This window comes from Crocodylus porosus, unplaced genomic scaffold (assembly GCF_001723895.1).
Source record: "Crocodylus porosus isolate Cpor-Errol unplaced genomic scaffold, CroPor_comp1, whole genome shotgun sequence".
Lineage (NCBI taxonomy): Eukaryota > Metazoa > Chordata > Crocodylia > Crocodylidae > Crocodylus > Crocodylus porosus.
This window is the reverse complement of record NW_017728914.1, coordinates 10,917,636-10,939,279: the sequence shown is the minus strand read 5'-3', so window position 1 is coordinate 10,939,279 and position 21,644 is coordinate 10,917,636. Positions and strand designations below refer to the sequence as shown.

The following is a 21,644-nucleotide window of genomic DNA, read 5'->3' as shown; positions in this document are numbered from 1 at the left end:
CATTGGCCTTCTTCCAGTCTGTGGGCACTACACCAGAGCGCCAGGAGTTTTCAAAGATCCGTGCCAGGGGCTGGGCTATGACACTCGCCAGCTCCTTGAGTACCCTGGGGTGCAGGTTGTCAGGGACTTGAAGGTATCCAGCTTCTCAAGGTGTTCCTTCACGAGGTCAGCATTTAGGGGATGCCCATCACCTGGATCTCCCTGCCCTTAAGAACTTCTCAGATCTGGCCAATTGGTGTCTGCGGCCACTAGCCCCCCTGTGCCAGCTGGTCTGCTGCAGCAGCCCTGACCTAGAGTGGCCCTTGCATCCTCTACCCACTACAGCAGTCTAGCAGCAAGGACTGCTGTCTGGTTGTGACTTCCTGCCACCAGTGACAGCACCCAGTCCCTCGGACCTATGACCCCATGGTTGTGCACCTGCCAGAGTCCACCCCCCCGCCCCCCGAGTATGGCACCAGCCCTCTCACCACTGGGACTGGTCCCCCCTCCCAGGGGCTTCCATCCCTGCCCACTGCCAGCACTGTAACAGCATAGGCAGTATGGCTGTATTGAAAATGAAAGCAGATGCTTCCTTTCCCCAAAACTTCCCCAATACCAGCAATGCATCATGCCCACAGTACCCCACATGATACCCTCCACCACCCCAATGCCATTTACCTAGGTCTCTCCATGTACAAGCCCAGCTCAAACCAGAAAGCAGCAAAAACTATGCACGTGTCCCAGGGGAACAAGAGAGGATCCTGAGGGGTGGGAGAAATCCAGGGGGAGGAGGAACGTGGGGGTTGGTGGTGCTGTGGCTGAGACCTGGGCCTTGGGCCTGGGTCTTACCACCCTGTGAGTGGGTGCACAGTGAAATTGGCTAGGTCCTGGCTGCTCTGGGGAGGAGGGCAGGTGCTCCAGGTTAGCCCAGGAGGGAGAAGTGGGGAGCCAGGACCTGTGCCCTTGATGGCCACTGTAGGTCTGTGGGGCCTCCTGGGATGACAGTTGTGCCACCATCCAGCCAACCTGCTCCCAGCTGGACTCTTAGAGAGATGATGGAGATTAGATTATTTTTAGTGGCTGTAGGGAACAAGCCTGGGAGCCATGGCCTCAAGCTGCAGCAGAGGAAATTTAGACTGGAAATTTGGAGGAACTTCCTGACGGTGAGGATGGTAAAACATTGGAACAGGCTATGCATCGAATTTGTGGAATCTCCATCCTTGGAATTGTCCAGCGTATGTTGGAGAGGTGCTTGTATGGGATGGTTTTGTTGGGGACACGCCTGTTTTGGGCAGGGAACTGGACTAAATGACCTTGGGAGGTTCCCTTCCAGCCTTACTTTCCTAGGATCCTATCTAGAAGTCTTGTGTTAATATTTTCTTTAGCATCAAATGACCAGATCAGACAAGTCCTTCCCCAATAGGGGTGTACATGGATATGAAAATAGGGCACCGTTACAGTATGGGAACTGTGCTCTAATTTCCCTTAAAATATAAATTCCCTTCAAAGGCATTAGAGCAGAACTTGGCCTGTGCATTGCTTCTTAATCCTGAGCAGCAGAGTTCCCTTAAAGGGAATTATCAGCAGGTGCAATCCCACTGCATGCAGGGAGACTATGGAAAGCAGGATGACTCTGGCAAGTCACACTGGAGCTCCACACAAGTTCCGCCATTAACTCGGCATAGACTCCTATTTTTTGTACACACAAAGTAATGATGGGATAGGAAGGGTTTTATGGTTCTTATTCTAGCAGATCTATTGCCTTCCTTTTTTGACCCAGCTAATGGGGATGGAGGGAGGAATATCCAGCACCTAGAGGATGATACTGGCTTAGCTTGTGGTTTGTTTTTGGTCTGGAAGAGTGCTTTTAGGCAGGCTCTCCAACAGGTGCCATGCATAGCTCTAGTCTCATTTCATTTCTCTGTAGAAATGTGCTGTGACACATAACAGGAAATGGAACTGCAGGTCTTTTGTATAGCCATTGTGTCATGGTCAGGCTTCTCCCTATAAAGCTTTGCTCCCTTTAATGAAAATACCCACAAATAAATCTGTCTTCAAAGTGGACTTTAGACATGTTAAAGATGATTTCCCCATTTCTGGTGCGATAATAATTGGGAAGTTACACCTCTATGCAGACTAAGTCTATACATAGAGCTGTGCTCTTCATTTCTGAAGAGGAATGTGTTTATGAGTCTAGGTAGCCAGTTTAAAGTAAAAAACAAGGCTGAGGCTTACTGGCTCAGTGGAATGTGACAGGTTGATCTGGTTTCTAGGATACACAGAGGGTGGGAATGTAAATGGGGGCCTACGGCTACATTCTTGGAATTTCACTTCATGTGAGGAGGAGGCAATGGGTGGGATGTGAACGTGACCTTGAAGTACTTTAAGTCCTTATCGGGATAAAAAAGGTGCAGTTGGTACACACATTCTACTTAGACCTGCTCTGTGCATAATACAATACCAAACTATACTATCAGTGACTGTAGCCTGCTACATCGCTGATTAAGCTTTTTATTACATGTCCAGCAACCCTCTTAGGAAGTTATTTTCTTTTGAATGGTGGAAGCTGGTTATAAATAGCCTCCTTTTTATTTTAAAATAAAATCTCCTTTAGGAATGGTTCGAGTGACCAAAACTTCATTTAATGCTTTTAAATGAAGTTCAGTGCTCTGATAAAACATGACCTGGATGAATGTGGCGGCAAGGCAAGGTTAGACTACTGGAGAAGATAGCAGCCAAATCGGAAGCATAGAGTGTTTTTACTGCTACAGACTAGACATGCAAGTTGGATGCCTACCCCAGTGGAGTATGTAAGTCAATAAAGTGTAGAATATTAAGAGTGATTGGAGAAACCCTCTTTTTTTTTCACCATGCATCCAGAAATGGCCAATGGGCAAATCTGTGCCTTTTGAACTTACACCAAGCATCTGTTTACTGAACACTAACCCTGCTTTTCATCTCAACCAGTACAAAGAGAACAAATACTGCTCCCTCCTTAAATGCTTTTCTCCTTCTATTTCTGCTCAAGCTATTATATTTTTCAGCTCCTATTCAGCAGTGGTAATATTGTTGCTAACCTACCAGTGAATAGTTTGTGGTTTCAAGAGAGCTATGTAGTGTACAACTCTGTCATAGTAGTGGTAACCTTGGGTAACGTCACTATTGGGACAGATGCTGACAAATAAGAGATGCAGGTGCCCTTTTCGGACTGGCACATGTACCCAAGTATAGTTTACTGGGCATGCCCAGTTTGTGTGTACATGCCTACACGTCCATGTTGAATGTGTGTCAGTGCCAAAAGCACCACATACATGGTTGGAAAATGGCCAATTAGGTGTAGACGGGGAAACAGATTTCCACCCTTAGTCTAACAATTCTATTGTTGGTCTTTCTGATACTGTTCGAGAGTCGCTTACCCCCAGGTACTGTCAAGCACTTTTATCCTTCTTTGTAAAGGGTTAAAGGAAACTGTTTTTTGTGACACTCTTAGACTTGCTATTAACTTCATTGTTACTCTGAAGTAACTTCCAAAAGCAGCAATTTGACTTACCAATGTCTTTGAGCATTGTATCTCTCAATCGCTTTCTTTTGAATTTATGCAATCTTAAAACAAAGATTATGGGCTGCTTGTCCATTGTGGTTTGGCTCCTATGTAATCTCTTACCCATGCCCTGTATTTCTCACTAAAGAAGTCTGGAGTCACTTTATACCTTAAATCCATGGTGATCTTCAGGCCAGAAACTTAAATGAAATACAGAATCTTTAGAGGCCCAAAGCTTATTTGATGCAAGTTTATAATATCACCCCTCAAATTACTGGTAGCAAAATGGAAAAATAAGCAGGCATCGTGCTGTGATAAAAAAACAAAACACTGGAAGGAAAGCATTGCTAAATTCTAACTTCCTTCCCTCTACACGTGCATACGGACTGTCCTCAATGTCTGCAATGGGGTGTTCTTCTGATAGGAAAGTTTTCTTATCCAGGCTGAGAGAATTTGACACATGGACTTACTTCTGTTGCCAGGGTTGTCTTCCATTGGCTAAAATTGTGCTGTTGGGGGAAAGCACACCTTTTTACTTCAAAAACCACAAGTGATAATATAGCTGACTGCTTCTACAGTAGTTGAAGATGCTTCGCCTTCTTGTTGGTATCTTAGAAAGGTTCTGAGACTGATATGGCATCCATTTCATATATATGCACAAAATTTTGATTGCTGGGTAAGATGACATCTAAGAATAAGGAGAGAGATTTTATAAAGCTTTAGTAAACAATGGCTTATAGATAGCACGGGAACAGACTTGATACAAGGTGTGTGTGTGTGTGTGTGTGCGTGCGTGTGTGTGATCTAGATTTTTTGCCCTTTTATGAGAAATATAGCAAAAGGGCAGAGGTTTGTGACTTGTGTAAAGATTCAGGGATCTTGATCCACCCGTCCTATGAGCAGGAGATAATCTTTCTGAACTGCTGAGTAAAGTTTGTAGAGCTCTTATGGCAAGGCTAGTCTCTTTATTCCATTGGAGTGTGAAAGATGGGAATGTAGGAATTATATTTTTACATGGGAAGGTCCAACAGGGAAAAAGTATGTCCTGCCAGGTTAAGGGCAAGCAAACTAGTATGGAGTTCAGATTATTTTGTTGTCTAAATTCTCATTTCCTTGTGTTTGGTTTCATGTAATGAATTTTACTTGAAGGCAGTGTTCAGACTTCATGTGGAATGAGGGTTCAGGGAGAAAGAAGAACAACTGCAGTTTGCTCACATGAGTAAGACTTTATTTTTCTGTCCTTAAATGTCCTTCAAACGAATGAATTTGTATTGTATAAATATGTTTGTTAACAAATACCAAGCTGCATAGAGTTGACAGGTGACCATACAACTGGTACAATATTGACATTGCTTTACTTTTGTAGTCTTTCATTGCTGAATAACATAACAGCACCTTCTGTTACAGAGCAAGGAGCACAGTTGCAACAGGCAGTTTTCATCTTGTAAACTGTTACCAGATGTTTGTGCAAATGGGCTTTACAATTCAGGAAAGTTGTATGGGGGGAAAGCATCTGACTTGGACTTGGGAGGCTATAGTCCTAGTACCAGTTTTGCCATGGGTTTGCTGGATGACCTTGGGCATGTTATTTTGCCTCTGTATGCTTCAAAAGTCGTATATGTAATATGGGGTTAAAGATCCTTCCTTAGTGAAGTGCTTTGAGGTTTCCTCTTGTCAAGTGCCATATAAGAGCTATCAGTACTCACAGTAGAGATGATATCTTTTATTAGACCAACAAGATTTTTGCAAAAAAAAATCCTTTAATTGCAAGCTTTTGGGCACTAACACCCTTCATCAGGCATTGGGGAAAAGATTGTAAAAGTTATCCTAGGTAGAAATGAAAGTTCGTATTTCATAGGATTTCACATAAGAGCTAGGCACTTCTATTACTAGGTCCTTAGTAGTGTTGGTGTGTTGCTCTCTTCCTCCTGGCCTAGCCTAGCCTTTGCCACACAGTGAAAATCATAATTGTAGATAACAAAGGTTGGGCACATGAAGTAAGTTTTTGCCTGGAAAAAACAAGAGTCACTAAAATGCTTTAATTTTTTGATAAATGTATGTTTTTCCCTATCTTCAAATGCTATACAAGATGCAAGGATGTAGCCAAAGGCATCCTTATTCACAGGAAGGCATTTAGAATAGGAAATGGCTGGTGGACAATGGCAAAGCAAATCAAGAGGCAGTTGCACAATATGCTTGGGATGTGCATTTGTCCAGAGGTCATTTTGGCAAACTATAGAAAGTGCATACATAAGGTGAAGTGGTAGAGCAATGGGGTGCTGTAACAAGAAAAATATTAAGGAGTAAGAGCTGATGCTTGCTTTTTCGGAGAAAGAGGCCTAATACCTAAATTCTTAAGTATAGCTGCTCACTATTTCTGACAAATAATAGTTATTGCTTGCCTTGCAAGTTATGGGGTGTTTTTCTATTGTGGGACAACTGGTGCATGTTGAGTACTTTGCTGTAAATGGCCGAGACAAGAGATCTGTATTTTTTGACCCAGGGTAGCTAGCTGAAATGAACCATATATGCAGATACAGGTTTGATCTCACCAGGTTCCCTCATGGAACACAGTCGGCTTTTCTTCCACTATGCTTAGTTTTGGTGACCATTTATAATTGTTGATCGCTGGCAGCCTGGTATTTTACTAGTAGTGCTTTACTTAAAGTATTTAAGCTTGGTTCACATTTCTGTTGTGTTCCTTCTGAAGGACACTGGCAACTGTAAAACAAACAAAATTTCAAATTGATTTACAACCACTTTTGGAGTTCTGTCTAACTTTTTTGTGTTTTTTACAAGCAGATATGTTTGATTTCTTCCTTGTGTTAATTCAGCATGGTTTGTTGTCAAGCTGGGGAAACTGCCTAAGTTCTGATCTTTCAGTTAAGCAGATCACAATACTTCTGGGAAGCCCTGCTACAGTCTGTGAGGCTCTGTGTGCATACAAGTCCAGTTGTATGCCTCGATCCAGTTACAGGACTGAGATCTAGCTTAATATACAAGCAAAAGTAAAATAATAGTTTGTACACATTTGACCGAATGCTTGAGTCAACCAAAATGGAACACTTGTGTTTATAATATTCATTAGTTATAAAGAACCAACTGTAACAATACTAGGTAGCAGATCAGTACATATGTCTAAAAAAGTTCCCTTGCTGAAAGTCTGCCCTAAATGGTACTTGTATGCACACTTAAGTGTTACATTTAACAATTTTCTGCATGACTTTTAGCTACTCTTTAAACCACCCGCATTCCAGTGAACACCTAATTATCCTAAGCTTTATCTTAGACTTGAAGGATTCAGATACCTTTGGACATTGGGTAATTTTGCATAATTTGGAGCCTTTCAGATTGTGCAGATTTTTTTCTTTCTGGAGTTCACTTTCACCCTCCATAAAAATAATTCTGGAGGATTTAATACTCAATAATGAGGAATTGGTCCCAGAATTTTGTGTGGGGGGGGTTTCCAGTCAGCATAATGACTGGAGCCTTCCTTAACCTTCCTAGTTGCCTTTTTAACATTTGTGACTGCAGCTGCAACAGCTGGCCAGGTAGCATTCTGTCCCCTTTCAGCATACTTTGTTCTCTGTTACTTTTCTGGACCATATCACTTGATTCAGGATACTGTTTCTATTTAATGCTTGAAAAGAGTGGAAGCAAATCAGTTTAATCTTCTGGCGTATGCTCTTTTCATTTTCTTGAATAAAGCATATCGTTGTTTATCAGTAGTCACAGTCAAAATTCCATGTCTCCTATTTTTGCAGTAGCTGCTAGTGTCCTGACACGTGGTGATGCAGTAGAGGTTCTGCTCCTGTGCAGTTGGAATAAATCTTTTCTACAGGTTTCTTTAACTTAAGGCAGTATGCCAACATGAGCTATCGCTTACTGTGCTGCACGGGCAGCATGTCAGAAAAGTTTAAGAATAAAAGCCCTTTGGATTTTTATAAAACCCGAGTTTCATCTAGCCCCTGCATGCCCACATCTCTGCCCAGGAACTGGCTTGACTGTTCGGGCTGTATACTGGGTAAAGAATTTGCTCCTAAATGTTACAATAAAGGTTTATTATTTCAGATTATGCTGTGTACAAGACTTGCTGTGGAGCTCAGAAGCACCCAAAATAGTTAAGATAAATTAAAATTAAAGCTATTTGAATAACACATCGAGCTTGTACAAATTAAATTGTGGAAAATGTACTAATTGTGTGTGTGTGTATTTGTACTGTACCTTCTGGGTTTGTGTCAAGCATGCACATTTAATGGGTCGTGTGCTACTTAATTTGTACCGTAAAACATAAAAGATGTGCACCCTGGCATCATCCCAGACAAGCTAAGGAAATATGGGCTGAATGAATGGACTGTAAGATGGATAGAAAACTGGCTGGAGCACCAGGCTCAGAAGGTAGTAATCAATAGCTTGATGTTTAGTTGGCAGCCGGTATCAAGTGGAGTGCCCCAGGGGTTGGTCCTGGTGCCAGTTTTGTTCAATGTCTTCATCAACGACCTGGAAGATGGCATAGAGTGCACCCTCAACAAGTTTGCAGATGACACCAACCTGGGGGGAGTAGTGATACTTCCCTGTGGGTAGAACTAGGATTCAGAAAGACCTAGACAAATTGGAGGATTTGGCCAAAAGGAATCTCATGAGGTTCAAGAAGGACAAGTTCAAAGTCCTGCACTTAGGACGGAATAATCCCTTGCACCGGTACAGGCTGGGGGCTGACTGGCTGGGCAGCAGCTCTGCAGAAAAGGACCTGGGGGTTACAGTGGACAATAAGCTGACTATGAGCCAGCAGTGTGCTCTTGTTGCCAAGAAGGCTAATGGCATACTGGGCTGCATTGGTTGGTGTGTTGCCAATAGTTCAAGCACTGGTGAGGCCACATCTGGAGTACTGTGTTCAGTTTTGGGCCCCCCAGTACAGAAAATATGTGGACAAATTGGAGAGAGTCCAGTGGAGGGCAACAAAAATGGTGAGGGGGCTGGGGGGGACACGTCTTATGAGGAAAGACTGAGGGAACTGTGTTTATTTAATGTAGAGAAGAGGAGACTGAGAGGGTACTTAATAGCAGCCTTCAACTACCTGAAGAGGGGTTTGAAGGAAGATGAAGCTAGGCCGCTCTCTGTGGTGGCAGATGACAGAACAAGAAACAATGGTCTCAAGTTGCAGGAAGGGAAGTTTAGGTTGGATATTAGGAAGACTTTTTCTCACTAGGAAGGTGGTAAAACAGTGAAGCAGGTTATCCAGAGAGGTGGTGGAAGCTCCATCCTTGGAGGTTTTCAAAACCTGGCTAGACAAAGCTTTGGTTGGGATGATCTAGTTGGGGATGCCTCTGCTTTGGGCAGGGGGTTGAACTAGATGACCTCCCAAAGTCCTTTCCACCCTTATCTTTTTATGATTCTATGATCATTAAGTTTTCTCTTGTAGCACTGATTTCACCACTTCCTGACTTTGACCTATTTTGATCTGAATTTAACTGCTAAGAAATGTCTGACCAGCCTATTGACCCCGACCTATGGGCTGGACCAGTTACTTGTTCATTGATGGGAATTATATAAAACAGTGGCTGGCAACCTTTTTTAGGTTGCAGACTGGAATGACCCAGCTCGGGTCAGAGGTGGATGCTAGGATCTGGCTGCCAGCACCACTTTTCCTTTCAGCAGCTCCTTTCCTTGTACTACTGCCACTTCTCCCTGTGGCAGCATAGGATCAGCTCCTACCACCAAAATGCCCCTGCTCTCTAACATTCCTAAAATCCCACATTCACAGACCAGGTCAAATGTCTGCATTGGCTGGATCTGGCCTGTGGACCATTAGGTTGCCAGCAACTGGTCTTAGGCTTATAATGGCCTTTTTAGGGTAAGTAGTTTAGCAACCTTTTTTTTTTTTTTGTGAGGGTAATTTACTTTAATTCAAAAGGAAAAAATATTTATTCAAGTGTACATCTTAAGTGGTAGCGAGTAATAAACTATAGCATCTTAAGTGGTAGTGAGTAATAAACTACAGTGGAGGCACTTGGCATTTTAAAATAAGGAGAAATTGAGTGGGGGGAGGGGATGGACAAATAGCAGCTAAATTGTTGGTCTGATAAGATTCAGTGCAATTTGCAGTGTGCTGCAGTAGTACACCTATGTGCAATTAAAGCTGCATGAATTCCAGTAATTCGGAAGTGGATTCTCTGTTCTCTGAAAGGCAGAAACTAAATGAAGAACTGGAGTTTGCACTTGAGTTCCAAAACATAAAACCAGGCAGGGATGAAGGAGTCCAGCCAGCTGGACTTGTCTCCAAATCTGGTCACATGTGATTACTTGCTTGTGCTATTAGGGATGTAGCTCATGATCAAAGGGCAACATGAGTGCAAACAAGCTGCAAATCTAAGGTATACTTATGAATAGGCTTGTGATAAGGATAGAATTAAGACATAAACAAGGCTTACTGATGTGATAGCTAGCATGTTGTATGGAACGTGTTCCAAGGCTTTCCAGAGGAGCATGGGAAGTGGATGTTATTCACTTGTGTTTGGAATGGCCACTGAAGAAGCAACTAGAGCAGTGGTTCCCAACCTTTTTTTCCGGTGACCCTAAATCCGGGTTACGACCCCCACCCCTGCCACTGACTCACTCATGCCAGCAGAGCCTGGCCCGGGCCAGGATCACAGGAGGCAGCGGTGGCGAGAGCCATGCAGACTATGCTCTGGGAGAGCCCTGCGGATCATGTACTGGGCGAACCCTGATTTGGTTTGCACCCCAAGGTTGGGAGCCACTAAACTAGAGGAACAGGAGGAGTCACAGGCTTGCATAATTACCATTATCTTATTTTTCCCAGACTCCTGAAACATCTCTGCATTGGAGCCCTTCTCAAAACAAACCTATAGGTTAGGTGGATTTAGAAGGCTCAGTTGGTTATAGGCAAGAGGCATTGATTTTACTTATTTATTTGTTTATTCATTTTTCTTGCGGGTAATATTTCTTACTGAACCAACTGCATAGTGTGAGTAGACTTATACTTAGATAAGCTTTTGGGCAGTATAGTTTATGCAATGTCTGTCCCAGACCCTTTGCTGGTTTAAGATAAACCAGATTTCCCCAGCATCCCAGCATGCTATCTGGGCTGGGTGGAGCTTTCTGCTCCACAGCAGGGCTGGCCCCTCCCCTCTGCTCCCTGGCTGCAGCTCCAGCAGAGACTGCTGGCTGCTTCCCCCTCTCCCCGCTCAGCACTCCCTGCTAAGCAGGAATTCCCCCCTCCCATCTGCCTTGCAGAGCGGTGGACCACATGCTGGCTGCGGTCTATGCTGAATCAACCACTGGTAATGTCCTGCTATTGTTTGCCTAATGAGGTGATAAACACTGTTATCACTTCCCTGCTCATGTCTTGGATGTCTGTTCAGCTTCAAAGTGATTCAGCCTAGCCAGGTTAGACTAGCCTGCAAAGACTGAATCCATTCAGGCTCAGGCTTTTTGAATGTCTGTCCCTAGCCACAGTGACCATAGCACAGAACTTGTGCAATTTGTTCCACTGGAACGGCAGTTTTAAACTGGTCAGAGTCCTATCTGCACCCTTAAAGTAATGAGTCTGATCCTGTTCCCATTTACCATTTGCCCCTTTGAGACCAGTATTAGGCCTACAATGTCATACAATTTTGCAAGCGTTGTTTTGTGGCATGTTGCCAGGTTATTCAGAGAATGTGAAGCAGAGTAACTACACTCTAGCTTAGAACAAAGTCCAAGTTCATCTTACGAAATCCTGTGCCATTAGAGCTCTCATTCAGGTGTTTATATAGTTGGGGATAAGCTGTGTGTAGCAAATGTTAACATCACATCCATTGTGAGACAGTGACTAAAATTTCCCAGGGTACAATTAAAGGAAGTGTAGGTTTCGTGGTCAGTCTGAGACTTCTCTTTCTATAGCATCCTCTCTCCTCACGTAGAAAGGACTTTCTCATTCACAGAATGTTTCTGTAAGCACTTGTCCATTTTAAATATTCTTAACATATCACTGTGGTATAGCTAGTGTTGATGACTTAAGGGCATTCCCAAATGCATTGTATCTTTATAAAATAGCCTGGATGAAAACTGACCAGAATGAGCTAAGCAGATATTTCCTTGCAAAGAATGCAGAAGGCTGGATTAGGAAGCTATATCTTCAATCAGACCGTTCAGTCGTGTCAAACTACATTAAAATACAATTACATTTTTAGTTTCATAAAAATCGAAGCAAATTAACAGGCACCCGCTAAAAATTCTCTGATCTAAGAGCTAGCTGGGAGAAGATGGCACTGCTCTAATTCCTTCTACACGGGGTTTATTTCATAGCACTTTAGAGAAACAAATCATTTTTCCTGACTTGGTTACAGCTTAGTCTGGTACGTAAAGCGCCATGGAAATTTTAGCATGGTATTTTACCCCGAGCAGAAATGGTCATTAGACTCAGTTTCAGGGTTAATGAGAGATAACTCTAGGTCAGTGGTGCTGTTGTCTACTGTACTATTGATTTATAAATCTCAGAAGTACAGAAGCCACCACCTCTTCCTTGAGTTGTTATGCAGCTGAAGTACACAAGAGAAAGCTCTTGTAGTAGCAGGTATGTGATCACAGGGTGAAGAAAATCTTGCAGTGATACTTTCAAATCAGGGTGTCTTTGCTGCAGTTCTTTCTGCCTCCAACAGTAATTCTGTCTACTTTGAGAGAGAGGACTTTGAAGGAAAATCAAGTTGCTATAGTGACTAACTGCTCTGATATACCTGAAGGTATAGAAGACAGAAGACTGAGTAATAAATGTGTAGGTGTCTGTTCTTCACAATAGCTTTACAAAGAGTGGATTTCCTCAGACTGGGAAATTACTTGCTGATATAAGTGATTTTAGACTCTAGGCCAGAGTCTAAAAATAAGCTACGTGGCTAGTTCTCCGCCATCCTGCAAACCCCTCCCCCAAAGGATTGAGAAAACATATTGTTTAAAAAAAAGAAACTTTTACATTGCCTTCAAACAACATCAAGCCTTTAGGCAAGTGCTAAGCCTTACATTACCTGTGTTAAGGATAAGTACACTTGACAGACTGGCACACTGAAGAACCTGCCAAGCTTGTCGAACAGCTGATCGTATAGGAAAACTGGAAGTGGTATCCTCTGAGCCAGAACCCTGCTCTAACCACGAAGTAACGAATCCAGTGAAATTGCTCACTGAGTTTTGTTTGGATTGACATGAGTGAGATTTAGTAAAAGTGTGAAGGTGGGACAGAAGCTACATGCTGTAAAACAAAACCAAAAACATGACCTCTCTTGTTCTCTCTCTCCTGTTTTCCCCCATAAACTCCCAGGTCCAAAAAATCTTGCAGTTTTGCAGAACTGACATAAGTTAAAGTGTTTATGAGCCTTGTAATCACGACAGTCTTGTTTGAATTGCTGTCCATAAAAACTACAGGCTTCATTAAACTCTACCGGTGTTGGGGGAGATACAGAGCAAAGTTGTTCATTTCTGGTGATTGGTAAAGTAGCCTTAAGGGGAATCTGACACGCAGGACCTGAGTGATCCAAAGGTTACATTTGTTCATTATTCAGTAAGTGGTAGTTATCAGTGCTGTGAACTGTAGGAAATCCCCACCTAGTCTGTTGTTTCATGACTTATGGACAGTCCTTACCATAAAACGGTGTTGTGTAAAATCGTATTCTCCAATAACAAAAAACAACTCCCCCATCCCCCTGGTATTTGGGTTCATTAAAATAATAGACTACAAATTTAAACTAACGTTCCATTTCCTTAAAGGAATAAAAGGAATGCTATGGTATGAAATTTAAGGGCCTTTGAATACAGTGTAGAAACTGGAAGCCTTATTGTAGTATGAGGGATGCTCAGCTATAGTGGGTCTACAGATCTTGTCCAGTGCATTTACATATCATAGAACTGAAAAAAGTAATACATGTAGCTTAGCTCTGACAGCTAGATGTCAGAAATGTAGTTATGAAAGCAAACAGTTGAAAGAGAGTCTTAAAATGGAAATGAGTTTTTAATAAATGCAATTAAGTTTTGAAAATCACTGCAAAATTGGTGTATTATCTGTATTATTGTTATTAACGAATTGGATTCTAATGGCACCATACACATCTTCAGTCAAAAATGTTTTGTATATGTCAAAAATGTTTTTGTATGTGGCTATGATAGTACAGAAGTGTGTGTAACAAACTCCCTGTCAATCAAAAATCTTGTTATACATGAATTTGCCTTCAGATAAATATCTAATGAGATTTTTTTGACTGACATCAGAGGAGTTGAACAGAATGTGTAAAGACTGTCTGAATTTTAAATTAAGGCCTCTTTGATCTAGTGGTGTTTGCACATGATTACACTAACTTTTATTAACTCTGGTATACATAAACTGACTGGGGATTCCTTGGTAAATATAGAAAAAATATGATGTATGAATATTCAAAATAATAGAGAATAGGGAACTAATAGCCCGAAGGTTGGTAACCTTTTAGAGCAGTAGACCAGACACTTGCAGGTGGGCTTTGCCATAGGCCACTGTTCCCCTCCAGTAGAAGAGCATGGCAGAGGAGGGGAGATACCTGCCAGTGTTGGAGAGGGGAGGGAGAAGGGAAAAGAAACTGTCTGGTAAACAGTGCCTGCCACAGGGAGGAGGAGAAGAGAGAAAGGTCTTATCTCTGGCAAGCAGTGCCTACCCTAGGGTTGAGGGTGGGCAGAAGAGTTTCAGGGGGTGCGAACAGTAGACTAAGTTGCCAATCCCTACTGTATTGAAGGAATCGGCCAGTTGTAAGACGTTGATGTGTAATATGTCTTTGAATGCAGGAACCTTAATGTATGTTTAACAAGGTTGGTCTCTGCAGCAGTGTAGCCTATCCTGTGCTTCCTGTGCAGAATTTAACAGCATGTGTTACCTGGTGAGAAATGCTAAAAGAGCTTTTCCAGGACAGATCATTTTAGCTTTCATAAAAGCTTGGTAATATCCACTTCCAAGCTTGTTTTTGGACCTGATGAAGACGCAATGACATCAAAGTCGGGGCTAATTTATAGAGGAAAGGGTACAGTTTGCAGCTAATAACTAGTGTGATAACAAAGTTGGTTTTACATTAAAAATCAATGTCTTTTTTCAAGTAGAAGTAAGGCAACTAGAGATGAGATGAGCATAGAAATTTTTCCAGCAGATGCCTCTGAATGACTTCTGGTTGGCTGGGAGTATAAGGATAGGCTGTGATTTACATGAGTATCATTTTTGTCAGGCACTGCTTGGCTGTGCTTCCTTGTGCTATCTGGGTACTGGAAGTTCTTCACAAATTAGTTACCAAGGGTATCCACAACATAATTACTATGGAGTGATTCATCCCCTAGGTTTTACTCTGTACTAAAATTATTCCATAGTAAGAAATAGACACTGTCAGCTCTCAAGTTGCTGGCAATAAATTTTATTGAAGCACCTTGTCAGCAAGTGGTAGGGATGTTGGTAAATGCCTACTTGCTTTGAGAGCAAAGGGAGTACCTTGGGATGAAACCGACTGAGGAAATCGGCACGCAGTGCTTACCTAACAATACATTTTGTACAGTTTTTGTGGGGTATCTCTACCCTGGAGAAAGAAGCTTGCACTGGAGGAAGGCTGTACTTTTGTATTTCTGTTCTACTTCATTGTGACATAAAATCAGGTTACTCTGTAGTACTCGTATTGCGTATCCATACCCCAAGTTAACTGAAGCTGACTTGAAAAAGAGGTAAAGGACAAATGACTTGCAATACTACTAGTAGAGGAAGACAGCTGAGGAAGACATAAATTTATAAAATGTGGGAATAGGCTCGTGTGCCTTGTTGACCAGTACATTATGAGTAACAGTATGGTCTACCATCTTAAAGTCTTACTTATAAATCTTTTACTTGAAAGATGCATCTCAGACTAATGTAATATCCATTATCCCTTTGAGGTGACTTTTTTCTTTTTTACTCCAAACACTGCTGACTATAACTTACCTTGCAGGCAGCAAGTATACAGCCTGTGTGCTGGACCTGGCCCATAGAGCCATATGATTTTGCTGGTCTCAACCCCATGCACCACATGTGACAGGTGGAGTGGACCCAGTGCCATGCACCCTGCATGCGGTACAGGGTTGGTTCTGGGTGTGCGCTACATGCGACGCTCTGCCAGACTGGCCCTGTGCACTGTCTCTGGGGCCAGTCCAGATTGGGCCATGCTGCAGCCAGTGCAAAAGGCTGGTCTGATGGTATGCTGCGTGCAGCACGCGCCCTGTGCAGGCAGCAGTCCAGCCCCACATGCCACACGGCATGTGCCAGCCCTGGGGTTCACTGCGCGCATAGCATGTAAGGCCAGTCCGGGGCATGTGCTGCTGCAGTGCATGGGCTGGATCCAGGGCTGGACACTGCACAGCAGGTCTTGGTCGGGGTGTGCAAAACTGGCTGTATTCGATTTGGATTTGGACTGAATCAGGGACAGCAATTCAATCCATTGATTCAGATCGCTCTCCCTGATTCAGTTTGGCCGAATCCGAATCTGAAGATTCAACGCTGATTCAGAGAATCAGCGATTTGGCCATGGACACAGCTTTAAATGTTTTCTCTACATAACTTGAAGTACCAGGCATGGCTCGTGAAGGCTATGGTGGTGGGGTGTGCATGGAGCATCCCACAGGAGTGTGAGGGATGGCCCCCCCTCCAGCCTCGGTGTCCTCAGCAGTGAATCTGGAAGTGGACCAGAAGTATTTCCTGTCTACCTCTGGGTCTGCCAGGGAGCGTGCTGAGAGCGCCCCCCGCCCCCAGCTCATCAGTCAGCCATAGTGGGGCCCCAAGTGCCCCACCAAACCAAGGAAGCACCAGTCGCCAAGCCGGGGAAATGTGGGGGGCGGGTCCCCAGCATGCTCCCTGGTGGACCGGAAGTGCTTCTGATTCACTTCCGGGTCTGCTGCCGAGCACACTGGGGACCCTCCGTGCTCCTGTGGGACATTCCATCCTCCCCACCATCCCAGCATTCATGAGCCACCTGGTACCTTGTGGTATGTAGAAAAAACTTTTAAAGCTGTGTCTATGTCTGAATCACTGAATCTTTTTGAATCTCTCTGAATCTATTTGGAAGGTTGTGATATGATTCGGAGAGATTAAAGGGTCTCCTGATTCAATTCGGAGATTCAGCCACTGATTTGGGTTGAATCTCTGCTGAATTGAATCGGGGACCAAAGTTCTGAATGCCTGATTGCCAAAAAGGTGGCGTACAACCGGTGGAAGGGGGTTGCTATCTCCAAAGAGGAGTATACCCCCTCCGCTTGGGCTTGTAGGGGGGCTGTCAGGAAAGCTAAGGCAGACATAGAGTTAGGACTAGCGTCCAAGATCAAAGGTAAGAAAAAGTCCTTTTTCAAATATATAGGGAGGATGAAGAAAGCACAGGGAAATGTGGGGCCCCTGCAAGATTCTCTGGGCAATCTGGTGGTTGCCCCAGAGGAGAAAGCAGACCTCTTTAACCAATTCTTCACCTCCGTTTTCTTGTGCAGGGACCGGGACTTCCCCACCGTGATGCAAAACAGACTGGAGGGGAATGCCTTCAGACCTCAGGTTGGGGAGGACCAGGTTAGAGAGCTTCTGGAGGGGCTGGACATGTGCAAATCAGCGGGACCAGATGCTCTCCACCCCAGGGTGTTGAGGGAGCTAGCAGAGGTTATTGCAGGGCCCTTGGCATGGCTTTACAAGCGCTCGTGGTGCTCGGGCCAGGTGCCAGATGATTGGAAGAGAGCCAACATGGTCCCCATATTTAGAGGAGGGAGGACCTGGGCAACTATAAGCCTGTCAGTCTTACCTCAATCCTAGGGAAACTCTTTGAGAAGATCCTCATGGAGCGCATCTGTGATGGGCCGGCTTCAGGGATGATGCTCAATGGTTTCATTAGGGGCAGGTCCTGTCAGACCAACCTGATTGCCTTTTATGATCAGGTCACAAAAGCATTGGATGCAGGTGTCACCATGGACGTAGTCTTTCTGGACTTCAGCATGGCCTTTGCCGCTGTCTCCCACCCCATCCTCATTAAAAAACTAGGAGACTGTAGCATTGATGCCTACACAGTCAGATGGATTGCAGATTGGCTGAAGGGTCATACTCAGAGGGTGGTGGTAGACGGGTCATATTCAGCCTGGGGAGAAGTGGGCAGCGGAGTCCCCCAGGGCTCGGTCCTTGGGCCCGCGCTGTTCAATTTCTTTATCAGTGATTTGGACAACAGGGTGAAAAGCCCCCTGTTTAAATTTGCTGATGATACCAAAATTTGGGGTGAGGTCAGCATGCTAGTAGGGAGGGAAAGACTGCAGCGAGACCTGGATAGGTTACAGGGGTGGGCTAACAAAAACAGGATGTGTTTCAATACTGACAAGTGCAGGGTGCTACACTTGTGCAGTGGTAACCAGCAGCACACTTATAAGATGGGAAACTCCCTTCTTGAGAGCACAGAGGCAGAAAGAGATCTTGGAGTCATTTACTGGCTCCAAGATGAACATGGGCTGACAATGCGAGATCACGGTTGGCAGGGCTAACTGGACCTTGTTGTGCATCCACAGGTGCATCTCAAGTAGGGCCAAGGAGGTGATCCTCCCCCTCTACACGACACTGGTCAGGCCACAGCTGGAGTACTGCATCCAGTGCTGTGCGCCCCATTTCAGGAGGGATGTAGACAACATTGAGAGGATCCAGAGGAGGCCACCCGCATGATCCGGGGACAACAGGGCAGACCCTACAATGAGAGACTACAGGACCTGAACCTGTTCGCCTTCACAAGAGAAGGCTGAGGGGGGACCTGGTAACTGTCTATAAACTCACTAGGGGAGACCAGAAGGTTTGGGAGAGACCTTGTTTCCCCTAGTACCCCCTGGCATAACAACGAATAACGGCCATAAGTTGTTGGAGAGGAGGTTTAGATTAGACATCACTACTTCACAGTCAGGGCGGCTAGGATCTGGAACCAACTTCCAAGGGAAGTGGTGCTGACTCCTACCCTGGGGGTCTTTAAGAAGAGGCTTGATGCCTACCTGGCTGGAGTACTTTGAGCCCAGTTTTTCTCCTGCCCAGGCTGGGGTTTGGACTTGAAGATCTACGAGGTCCCTTCTGATCCGACTTCTATGATTCTGTGATTCCGCACAGCCCTAATTCTTGGGTGTGGGCTGCATGCAGCATCTCAGACTGACACTCTGTATTGTTTGCAGTGCTGAGTCCAGCCTGTGGGTAGCGGATGCCTCATACTGGCCCTGCATGGCGCATGCACAGAAAGCCTTACGGCTAGTGCATGCTGTGTGTGGCAAGTGGGCTGGATCTATCGTTGCAGGTGTTGCACAGGGGTTTGGTTCCAGTCTGGCATGTGGGTCAGCCCAGCGATCCTTATCTGGTCCCACAGGCCGGCTGAGTTTAACACCCCTGCTTTATGGCTTAAGTTCTTGGGGTGTGCCTAGAATAGCAATATATGAGTACAAGAAGAGCTGGATGTACATTACATGAGAACCTTTTAAGGGTCCTGCAAGGTGCCCTACAATATTAATACTTTTATGTGTGTGAGTACCTACCACAGCTGCTGCTGCTTCTGTCCCTAGCTGACCAGGACACAGGGCAGGCCCCAGAGCAGCTCCTGTTCTACCTGTAGGCTTCAGGGAGCAGCTGCATGGGGTCTGGGGCTGTGTTGGCAACAGTAGCAGCAGCGGGCAAGTCCCTTCTTCTAGGCCCTGTTCCTGGCCAGCGAGTGATCCCCTGTAGGAGGGGTCTGAACAGGGAGCAGGTGCTGAAAGGAGGTTTCTGTGTGCTACTGCTGTCTCCAGCAGTGTGCCTTGCCCTCTTTTAGGAAATCCTACATCTGCCCACGCATGATTTGGAAGATAAATGTAGAGATTTCAAGTAGGTGTCAAAAAAAATTCAGATCTGCTATATAGTCTTTCTGGGTTCTCTGCAATAGAATTGCTCTATTATTTTTCCACAGTCAAAAGATGAGTAAAAGATAAGGGCTGGCATTTACCAAGGAGTTGAGTTACCAAGGGGTGCCTTGAGTCTAAAAAGTTTTGAGAACCACTGCTCTAGAGACACTATATCTCATGATTTGGTCTTTTGAATTTGTATTTAAAAACTGTCATGCTATTATTAGGTGAGAAATGTCACCATGTCGTTGAGGTAGCAGATGGGGACTTGAGAGAAACAAGTTCAGTTCCTGCTTATTTCATGATCATGGGCAATTCGCAGGCATGAGAAATTCTGAAAGCCATGCTAGGTACTCAGTTAAAGATTTAGTCATTTGACAAAGATGGCTGTCTTATAGAATGAGGGTGCTGGTATGCTCTCTGGTTATCCAGGAGTTTTCAAACATACGTTGCTATGAGATGCCATGCTGGCCCTGTTATAAATACCTTTTGCCTCTGTGTCCAAGATTATTTCACTCTTCTCCTGGGACATCTGTGGCCTACTGACAGAGTGATTTAAAAAGTACCGACTAGATTAGAGGTGGCCCACCTGCAACATGTGCCACAGGTAGCACAGACAGCCTCTTTGTGGCACATGGCAGATCTGGTGGGGGTGGGGCAGGTAAGCACAGCAGATGGGGCAGAAAGCAGAGCAGCAGGTCAGGCAAGGGAAGGGGATTGGAGTGGCATTTGGGGAGCATGTGGGGCTCATTTGTGTTGGCTCTGGATTTAGGACCCAGAGGCCTTGTTCGGGACGGGGGGCCCACCTCAGACTGACCCTCAGACCGACCATGACCTTTCCATTCCAATAACAGGCAAACTGATTGATAGACAGTGATAACAGAAAAGAAACCATACAAAAAATCAAGCAGTTCTATATATTTAGCAAATCCTAGAGCTCTCATCAGAGTCAAAGTACAGCTGGCTGGGATGCAGTCTTCACTCTGAGGCTCTCTCAAGTGACAGATGTCAGCAGTCTGGAGGTGGGATGCCAAGGCCCACACCCAGTCTCCGGTGGATTGGATGAGATGGGCTGGTGGTGTGGTTTTGGGGACACTCCCGAAGGACAGGGACCTCTCAGGGAAGAGGAGGAGGGACCTGGGTGGAGGACAAGAAAGGACAAGGAGGGATGGGAAGGAACCATTTGTCACTCTCAAGTTTCTGTTTTTGTATACTCTTTCCTCCTGATGACTCTTCATCCATGTCTATCACTGGTTGGTCTCTCTGTGTGGTTGTCATGCATCCATGCAACGCATCACACACGCTAATGTGGTTTTTCTGGGCCTTCTCCTAATTTGGTCTGTTCCCCCAAAACTGGGATGCGGGCCCCCCCTGCTCTGGTGCCTTGTGAGCTGGTGCTACCATTATCTCATGTTATGGAACAGTCTGGTACATGCCCCCCTCTTTCGCAGGCTGTTGTCCTTGTTGGCCTTGTTGTGTTAGACAGCCTGTCTGCTTCAAAGGCAGTTTCACACAGCGTGAGACCCACATTTTTTAGAAATCAGTTAACCTGTGTTGCCCATCCTGAACCATTCTAATGCATTCTAAACCATTCTAAACCATTGTCTAATACAAGACAATTCCCAAAAAGCAAACCTTTAAATACAGTTTCTAAGCCAACAATCTGTGGCACCTTCTGCCAAAAAGGTTGGCCCCCACTGGTCTATAGACAAAATGAAGAATATTTTGAACTGCATCTCTAAGCTTTCCTGAATGCAGTGGTCTAGTTCCATTTAGAAACCAAAATAGTGAATTTTGTAGAGAAGAAGTCATCCTTACTAGTATTCTGAGAACTCCCTTTAGAAAACTAGAGTGATGCATGATTGCTTATGCAGTGAAATTCTGTTGTGGTCCCCTGATCAAAGGTATACTATTCTGTCTGCAGGATTGCTTGAATTAGGATGATTATAACAGCAATTTAATGAAAGATAGTAGGAAAAATAATGTCCAAATCACAGGATTTTGTTAGTGGCTTTCATTACTAATTCTTTGCTATAGTAAATTGAATGGACATGTGTATTTATGTATCACTTCTTCTGCTGTGGCTTCTTATTTGACTTTGACTTGGAAACTTTTTACTATTATTTGTCACTGGGGCAAAATACTGCAGAAACATTTAGTACGTCTGAGTAATTTAGTTGATGTTCTTGCCTGCCTTAAAAGAACACTAGTCTCTTTATTTCATAGAATCAATGAGTTGGAA

General features: G+C 44.4%; 1 protein-coding gene across 2 annotated transcripts in view; it reads left to right on the top strand.

Annotated features, from left to right (window-relative positions):
* WWC1 (WW and C2 domain containing 1) overlaps positions 1-21,644 on the top strand; it is a 123,008-nt gene that overhangs the window by 14,863 nt on the left and 86,501 nt on the right. The gene's annotated exons all lie outside the window — the stretch shown is intronic.